We start from the raw sequence: 9,436 nt of genomic DNA on the forward strand, positions 1-9,436 counted from the left end.
TGCACCAGGCTTTGATCTCACTTTTGGGACACTTTCTTGGCTTGCGGGCAGGAAGAGAAGAGGAGCGCCAGGCTAAGCTGTCATATGGCCTCTGGTCCACAGGTCTGGCTCCCCCATCACCTTTCAACTGATGCTGTGTGTACAGCCCTAGCAAACGGACTCTCCTGAACCTCTTGGAGCTGGCCATTATAAGGGCTCACCAGTCTTTTACTGCCTCCAGTCTGCAAGGTTTATCATGCAGAGCCATGTTGCTTCTGCTGGCTTCCTTGCTGGCTTCTGGACCCCACTTTGCTTCTTCCTCTGGCTGCCTGGACAGAGTGGTTTTCAGCATGCTCTGCCCATCTTTTGGACTTTGCTGGTGAGACCTTCCTGTCCCAGGAGACCAGAATTTTCCTTATAAAACCCTGCAGGTCTGGGGAACACCAGTGTTTTCAGGAGGTGTCTTGCTGCCCACACTGGCCCAAATCTGCAGTGATGGCCAGTGGTTCCTCTGGTTCCTGCCCCGGTGTCACTAGGGGCAGGGTTAGATCGAGCCCCAGGGGAGGCTCAGAGGGGAATCGCTTGTTGCACTGTGCGTGGTGTAACCTGCTCCCTGGGTACTGCTGGTCCCGGGACACTGCAATGGCCACCAGTGCCGCCCACCTGTCACATGCAGCCATTCCTGTGGCCTTTGGGCACCTGTTTTAGAGGGCTGAAGATTGCAGCAGGCAGTTGGGGCAGGGTCCCTTGGTGTTACAGGCTGCCCACCATGCCCCAGCCCAGCCCCGCTGGTGCCATGGGGGGAGTGCAGGGCACAGGTCCCTTCTCACTGGGCAACCTGTAGGGTTAATCTGGGGATGTGGGGGTTCCCTCACCAGGGTCTGGCACCCAGCAACCCCCCCGAGCACCCCTGCAGCAGCCTGCCTGCAGCGGCCGGCGCGGTCTCAGCCGGGCGGCTGATTTCTGGATCCTGTCGGTTTTCACTCCATCTCCCGGGAGCCAAGGTCCACAGCCGCGCCTGTGCCTCCCAGACGGGCCGGCAGACGAGAACTTCCTTCCAGGCCCTATAGACAGACATTTTATATACCTTAAAATACGTGTGTATATAAATATGGAAAGCAAGAGCTTGGGAGAGCTTGAGTCTAAATAAACTTGTATGTTTAAGGCTTTTAAAATGCTAATGTTGAATTTCAGGGGAGGGGGGACACAAGGGGATTGTTGGACTGAGCACCAAGACAGCTGATGAGCTTGGATCAGTGCCTTTACAATTCAAGGAAAAATGGGATAGTTTGGGAAGGAAAAAGGGATTTTCTTGTTTTTGTTTTTAGTAGAAAATAAAAGAAGCTGCCTTCTTATTTGCCTCCCTCCCCCAGAGCCGGAGCAGCAAGCGACTGGTGTTGTATGCATAAGCTATTCCTTTGTGCAACATCTAAATGGTTAATTGTGTTTGAGGAAGATGTACGGGCGAATGGAGGGACCACCCAGCAAGAGACAGACAAGAAAGAGCGATCTCTGAAATGTTTAACCAGAGAGAGAGCAAAGTTGTTTAAAAATATTTAATTTACAACATTCCACACTGCTGATTATAAATTGGCCGTCCAAAAACACTGCTGTGTGCGGGGAGGGATCCAGGCAGCATGAAACAAATTCTTGTGATTGTTTTTCCTATCTTCCTCCCTCCTTTCCTTGGGGAGTTTAACCCCGTGGCAGGATGCGGGTTGCCCCAGGCAGGGAAGGCAGTGACCAACGCTGTCCCCCAGGACCCTGGTCTCTGGTGTCCCCCAGGACACTGGTCGCCAGTGCGAACACCTGTGCCCGGGGCCGGGGCGCAGCCGCCTGCTGGTGCTGGGAGAGCTGGAAGGGATGGTGAGGAACGACCAACTGGCAATGCCAGCAGTGGTGACGGGCACTTTTGAGATGGCTGGCGGGTAATGGCGCTGCAGCCCCTTCCCACTGATTTTCACCCCAGCGCCAGCATTCCCCCAAAGTATCCAGCCCTGCTCCCAGGCAAGGAAAGCCCAGGATCCTCTGGTGGTGGACTGGGAGTCGTAGGGAGCCAAACCTGCTGGGCTGTGCTGCCCACAAAAGGTCCCTCGCCACCATGACGGTGGCCGCTCTTCAGGTTGGTGGCACTCGGCCACATCACCCAGCCATTCCCAGCGGCGCTGGGAAGCAGTGGGGATCTGGGCCCTCGCAGGGTCATTGAGCAACAGCGGTATCTCCCCCTGCTTGGGCCTTTCTGTAAAGGGAATGGCTGGTGCCGGATGCTGGGAAGAAGGGATTTGGCCGTGCTCTGCTTGCAGCCGCTGCTGATCCATGTCTGGCTTCGACGCACCCAGCCGCCCAGCTCGGCTACCCCCGTGCGTGCGAGGGGCTGGGGCTGCTCTGCAAGGAGGGATGGTTCCCTCTGGGTGGTGGCCAGGCTGTCCCCCCCCATCACCTGGGGATCACTCCTGCTCCCACCAGGATGTCCTCTCCAACCTTCATAGCCCCTGTGCCCCCCGCAGCGAGGGAAACTGGGGAGAGGAGGTGCCTGGGCTCCTTTCTGCGCTGCCCCCAGGAGACTAGGCAGGCAAAGGATGCTTGTGGTGGGGCTTAGTCCCTGCTTCCCCAGCCAGCATCAACCCTGCCATTGTCCACCCTCACAGATGTCACCCGAGTGGTTGGAGAGCCACCGTGCCCCTGGAGAAGGGGGAAGATGCACAGCCCCCTGGCTGGTGACCCCACGCTGCAGAGGGGACCTGAGCAGAGCTGAGGGACAGGGGGATGCAAGAGGAGCCAGGATCCAAAGGCGGTGGCTGCTCTCACTGCAGCTCCCTCCTTGGCATCTCCTTGCAGATCCTGCCTTGGAGAGCGAAAGCCACAGTGCTTTCCCACCCCTGCTGCCCCAGGACCTGGGCCACGCAGCCAGACCCCAGGAGCCCTGGGGACCCCCGGCCAGAGGGGAGGGCAGGGGTCTTCCCAGCTCCTGCTAACTCTCCTGGCAAGAAGGGGGCATGGGGAGGGCTGCAGGCTCCTTGCCGGGGATTGCCACAAGTTTCCTAACCCCTAATCAGCTGGGAAGCCTCGCCGGCCACCTGGGTGCTTCCTCGCGTGCAGCGAAGGCCTGTGACAGCCCAAGGAGCTGGGGTGGGTTTGGCTGCTTGCCCCGGTGGCGAGCTCGGCTCTCGGTGGCTGAACCGCTCCGGGCCCTGCCAGCCCCAGCCGGTGCCGGGAGCGAGAGCAGAGACAAAAGAGCTTGTGTCCGCCTGCCAGCAGCCGGCCCCGCCGAGCGGCCGCCTGCCCAATTAAACCGTGCCCGCTTCCCATGCGGCAGGGGCGCCCGGCGGCCTCGCTGGCCCCCTCCCACCGCCCACCAGCCCCGGGGGACCCCCACCCTGTGGGGCCTCTCCTGCCTCCCTGCAGGCGCCGGCGCTTCGGCAGCCCTTGCCAGGCACGAATACGCTCCCTTGGTCCCCCAGCGAAGGCATCTCCAGCGGCACATGCTGGGGATGGCTCACCCCATCCCTGAGCCTTTCCTGTTGCCCTGCTTTCCTCGCACCTTGGGGCTCACAGCACCTGCCGACGCAGGCAGTGGGGTGCTGAGCATCCATCCCTACTCCCACTCCCCCCAGGGGCCAGGTCAAGATGAAACCTGGCGGCAGCAGCTGCCACCACGGTGGGAGCATCCCCACACCCTGTCCCGACGCGCGGGGCCAGTGTCACATCCACTTAGCTGGCTCCAAAATCCCTCGCCCTGACACCTTGTTAAATACCCACCAGGGGTCACAGTTCCTGGGTTTCTTTTTCCTGCTTTTCCTTTACCCTGCTGAGACGTTTCGGTTGGCAGGAGCTCCCCCCCGCTATTAGGTATCTTTCAGGGAACAAGAAACCTAGATCACTTACAAATTAATTTGGAGTTAAACCTACAGAAAATGAGAAACATGCTGCTTTGCAGGAGAGAGCTCTTGGCCAGCAATCAAGAAAAATACACCCAAACCACCCGATGCAGCGCGCTCAGCGGCGGCTGGGGATGGGGGCTGCGCTCTCAAGGTAGCTGTCGGCTGCATTCAGGCGCGTTTTAATGGGGCTGCGGCCTTTCCTCCCAATTAAAACCGTAGCAAATGAACAAAAGGGAGAACCTGCTCCCCAGCATGCGGGGGGGTGCGTGAGGGGGCGTAGGGAAGGCTGGATGGGGAGGGAGGAGGCATGGGGTGCAGCACCGCAGCATGGGTGTCTGCCTGTCAGTAGGAATGGGGACCGGCCACAGGCACCGCTTGCCCCACAGCGCACGGACACCTTCACACCGGCATTTCCCACATCACCGTGTCCCCGCAGCCACAGCAGCTTGCGCCAGGGCTGGTCCCCAAGGGAGGAACCCGTGTCCCCTGGAGCCACGGCACCTTGTTGGCCAGAGGGGCCACATCACAGCTCTGCAGCCAACAAGGCACCATGATGCAAGGGGATGTGGGGGGATGTGGGGGACCCCAAGCCCCCTGGAAGGCGGGTGGGTGGGTGGAGGTGGGTGGGAGCAGCCCCCTGGGTGCTCCAGGAGGGTGACGGGCGTGGGGCTGCCCACCGCCACACATTGTGTCTGTGGCGCGAGCGGCTGTGCGGGAGGGGGCCAGGCGGGGAGGCCGGGGCGGCGGAAGAGCAGTGATAAGATAAAAGGTCTGCTTTCCCATGCCGAGGAGCCGGGGCCGGGGGGGTGGGGGGGTGGGGGGGGTGGGGGGGCGCAGGGCGAGCGCCGAGGCCACCCAGGTTTCAAGCACTCGGCCTCAGCGCCTGACCCCGGCACATTCAGAGAGCACTTCCTAAATTTGTCTCCTGTGTTCCTGACTCACAAGCAATTTCCTCACCCATAAAACGGCGTCAGCATGAAAGGACTGGCCGGGACACCAATTACTTGTCACTGTTTTACCACCCTGCTGCTCACCGGTTCACAGCCCCCGGCGGTGCCCAGCCAGGATCTGCCCCCTCCTCATGGACCCCCTCTGCCCTGCGCAGCCAGGGGGACGGGGAGATCGGGGTCCCCTGTGCCGTCGGGAAGGGACCGTGGGGCAGAGGGATCCCTAGTGCCCAGCTCCTGGTGCTGCCCCCAGGCAGAACCATACCATGTCTCTGGTGCTCCTGGGCTTCCCGAAGGCATTTCCTGGCCCAGCCTGTGATGAGGCAGACATCGAGCATGTGCAGGTCCCTCAGCCCCACGCTGGTGTTGTCCCCATGCTGGCATTGTCCCCGTGGTATTAAAGATGTGCCTATGTGGCTGCACAGGAGGGAGCAAGGCTCCATCATTGCCACCATGGTGGCACCAGACTCACTGCTGAGCACAGCCAATGGCCCTGCCATGAGGCACAGGGACCCTCGCTGGCACAGGGCTTCGCCATCAAGGTGCCGCTGTGCCCTGCCTTGTCCCCACTCCCTGTGCCTCTGTGCCACCTTACCTGTCTGCCTCTGCTCCCCAGTGCCATCCCCAGTGCTGGCACATCCCCAGCTGCTCCTGTTCCCAGGGGATGTGGATGGGCACGGGCTGGTGCACAGGGGTGGGGAATCACGGGGGACTCGAGAGGGTCTGAGCACAGCCAGGACCCCCAGGAAGCCCCTGTCCGCCTCCCAGGAGCGGGGAGATGCTGCACAGCTGCAGCCGCAGCCCGACCTTCCCCAGCAGCGATCACCCACCCTCCCCACAGCGAATCGCTCCCGGCTTCATGCCGGCAGTGGGCGAAGATTGCCCAGGGCCCGCCAAGCGCCACAGAGGCTGCTAAATGGGTTTTATGGTGGGATTTAGGGACTTTTCTGCTGGGTAATTGATTTGCCCAGGCAGTAAAAGATCAAGGCAGGGACTCAGACGGTGGCTCCCGGCATCTGCCTACCGAGCAGGCCGGGGCGCGGGTGGCTCAGGGCACGGCTGGAGCCGGTGGTCCTCGATGCCAGGACACATGGCATGGGGTGCCACAGCCCCACAGCGATGGGATGAGGGCTATGGTTCCATCCAGGAGCCCCTTTGCAGCCCCCCCCCCCCCTCTTCCCTGCATCCTCGCATCCCCCTCCCCAACCCCACCACAAAACAGCCCCCAAAGGAGACAAAAGGGGCTGTTTGGGGACCTGCCACCTGCTAGTCCCCATCCTACAATACCGCAGTAAAGAGGCACCAAACAAAGGCCTTAAAATCCTAAAGGGGCCCATTCATTAGGGTGACAAAGGGGGAAAGAACTACATTATCATAATTAATCCCGGTGCTGGCGGTGGGTGGCAGGGCTCTCTGTCTTCCAAGGTGGTGTGGGGACGGCCGGTGTCACCACGTCCACATGCTATTGTGCACTGTGGCCTTGCGGGGCTTAGGCGTTTTTTAAGCTCTGTAAACACCACGGGATGCGCCCCCCCCCGCCCCCCGCGACTGCCGGGGATGCCGTCCTACCCTCCGGCCCCTCCCCAGCCCTGTTTGTCTGCTCGCTGCAGGCCCCCCCCAAATCCCAGGGCTGGGATGGGTCTGTCCGTGTCCCCTCGGTGCACCTGCCCCCAGGACCAAACCACTGGGGGCTGAGGAAGAGCCCGGACCCCCAGGTCCTGCTGGCGGTGCTGGGACACGGGCTTGCTGGACATGTCCCCTGTGCCGTGTCCCATGGAGAACTACCACAGGTGGGATGTGACGGGACCCCGCTGCTCCCTGCAGGGCTTTCCCTCACCTCGGAGATGGGGCTTTAGCCCTTCCCTGCTCTCTCCACCGTGTCTGGGGGGACCAGGTGGACTCTGACTTGGGGACCAGCCAAGAGAAGATCCCCCCACCTTCACCCTCCCGCTGTTGGGGAGGTGCAGGGAAACCGAGGCACGGTGCAGCACAGAGAGACGCATGGAGGTTTTAAGGGACGTGAAAGCCCCATCTCTAACCCCCTCCGGTGGGATGCTGCCTCCCTTCTCCATCCCTTGGGACACACCCGGTGCTGGCTGGGGGCAGCAACGGGACAGGGGACACCCTGACCCCACTGGTCGGCCCGGGAGCCCCCCCCCCCCCGCCCCCCCGCCGGGTCCCTGGGAGCCTGCGGCTGGCCCGGGGCCGCGGCCGGGGGGCTGTGCCGGTGCCCCCGTGGGCACCGTTTGGTTTCCAACTACCGACCGGCCGGCGCTGGCTCCCGGTGGAGGAGCTGCGGCGGCGGCGGCTCACAGGGCGCCGCGGCCCCGTCCCGGCCCCGCCAAGCCCCGCTGCCTCCCCCGGCCGCGGGGCGCTGGGGCTGCATCGCGGCTGTGCCCAGCCCGGCTCCGCGCCCCGGCCCCCGCCCGCCGCCCGGGGGTGCCGCTGCCCGCCCAGCCCGCTGTCCCGGGCCGTCCGTCCCCGGGGAGCGCCCGGCCCGCCGCGCCGCGGCTCCTGCCCGCAGGGGTTTTCTCAGCCCCGTTGCTCGACGGGGTGGGCCGTGCGGTACGGGGACAGGGTGGGCTCCCCGGGACAGGGCGGGCTCCCCGGCCACGCCATCCCCTCTCCGGGTGCTCGGTGGGTGCGGTGCCCCGCGCTCCCCGGCTCCTGCCACATCCCGCCGGCTCATCCCGGCATCTCCCCGCGGCAGGGGCGAGGGTGGGCAGGGACCCCCGGGTGGCCCCGGGCATAGGGCAAAGCCCCGGCTCCCGCCTCGCACCCGTGGCTCTCGCAGCCGCCGGTACCGCAGAGACACTGCGCAGGGTGAGGGCTGCGCGGAGCCATTTGCCTTTAATTGAATTTATTTGTTACAACCCCAAACAATGTAAAGCAGGCTTCTCCCAGGCTCCAGCTGCCTGCCTGCCCATTAAAATACCATCTAGAACAGCAAATCCCCCCTCCCGCTTTGATATAAACCAGCCGGTCAGCAAGAAGCAGCAAGCGAAGTCTCCCTGCGCACGAGCTGCTCCCCCACTCCCCAGCCCACTCCCCAAGGCCGGTGGCCCGCAGGGCTCCAAGTCCCCTCATGGGTGGCTCCGGGGGAAATAAGGATCCTACAGGGAGACCTAAAGCCCCCGGCTCAGAGCAGACCCTGTGTCTGGGAGCCCACCTCTGTGGCGTCAGGGCAGGGGCAGTCCTGCCCACAGGCGTTTTTCAGTTGGGTTTCAATCCCCGTTGGTGTGGCAGGATCTGGCACCGTTACTGGGGTTGTTACCCTCCCTGCAAAGCCGGGATCCCCACGCCAGCTGCCCTCCTGCCAAGCCCTGTGTCCTCTCGCTTGGGGTGCAAGTCACCATGCCAGCCTTGGCCAGGGCCACGCGGGTCCTGGGCAGGCAGCTGGTCCCTGGGGAGCATGGATGGTCCCGGGGGAGCATGGAGGCAGTAGGTGGGCAGTAGGACAGGGCTGCATGGCTCAAAGCAGGCAGGGGTGCAAGGGATGACCCCAGCACAGCCAGTCCTGCGTGATGCTCATGCGGTGCAGGAGCCCGGTGCCGGTGTGGGTGAGCCAGGACGGGTTCGGGGAAGCCAGTCCTGCAGCACCGGGAGCCCAGGTCCTGTGGAAACCCATGGGGCACCGGGATGGGGGAAATCTGGGAAATCCAGCTCAGCCCTGGGCCCCATCAGACACCAAGTGGGGTCTCCATTTGACCATCCCACAAATTTTCCAAGGACATGGATGGCATTTCCCTGTCTGCAGGGCACCGGTGGGAGAGCCCCTGGTGGAAACCAATGGTGACAGGTAGGAAGTGGATAGAGAACATAGCTCAGGGGAACCTGCGGTGCTGGGGGGGAGGATGACAACTTAAGTTTTTAAAAAGTCTGGTCATAAAAAGCAGCAGCTGCCCAGTGGTAGTGCGGGTCCACAGAGGAAGAGGAATGGTGGAGCTGTTAATAGCAATCAGGCAGCAGAAGTGCTGAATAGCCATTTCCCTTCTGTATTTGGGGACAGGCCAGATGCTACAGGCCTATCACAGGATGAGGGAGAAACCCTCTACGTGCCGCCAAGGCCCAGGAGAGCCCAGCAACAGCGGGTCAGGCAGGCGGGGGCTGTGGCCGGGGGGGTGCAGAGGAGCCGCCTGAGGAACAAGCAGAGTGTATTTATTGGGGGCTCCCCCATTCTTGGAGACACCAGGATGAGTATCACCACCGTTGCTCCAGGGGACCAGGGTGGGCAGCAGGCATGGGGACGCACACAGGGTGGGTGCTGTTCCACGTGGGTTTACCGACCTCCCTGGGTGCCCTCAGCAGCTCCTCAGGGCACCGTTCCCAGTGGGAGCAGCACCAGGTCTGTCTGATAAAGGCATGAGAAGGGAGTAAAAGGAGCAGAGAAATAATCCTAATTAAGCCACAAATTATTGGCGACAATTACCCCTTGCCCTTTTGCCTGCCCTCTGCCCCACCGATGGGGGTCTTGTGCCCCCCTGCCTCCATCCCTGGGGTGCAGGGCTTGCCTCTGCATGGCAGGGGATGGGGCAGCACTTGTGGGCACACCCAAAGAGTGGGGTGTCTCCCTGTCCCCACCATGGCCCTGGGGGAATGTCTGGCCCTTGGGGAGGGCAACTGGCATTT

This window comes from Falco rusticolus, chromosome 11, assembly GCF_015220075.1.
Source record: "Falco rusticolus isolate bFalRus1 chromosome 11, bFalRus1.pri, whole genome shotgun sequence".
In the NCBI taxonomy this organism is placed as follows: Eukaryota; Metazoa; Chordata; class Aves; order Falconiformes; family Falconidae; genus Falco; species Falco rusticolus.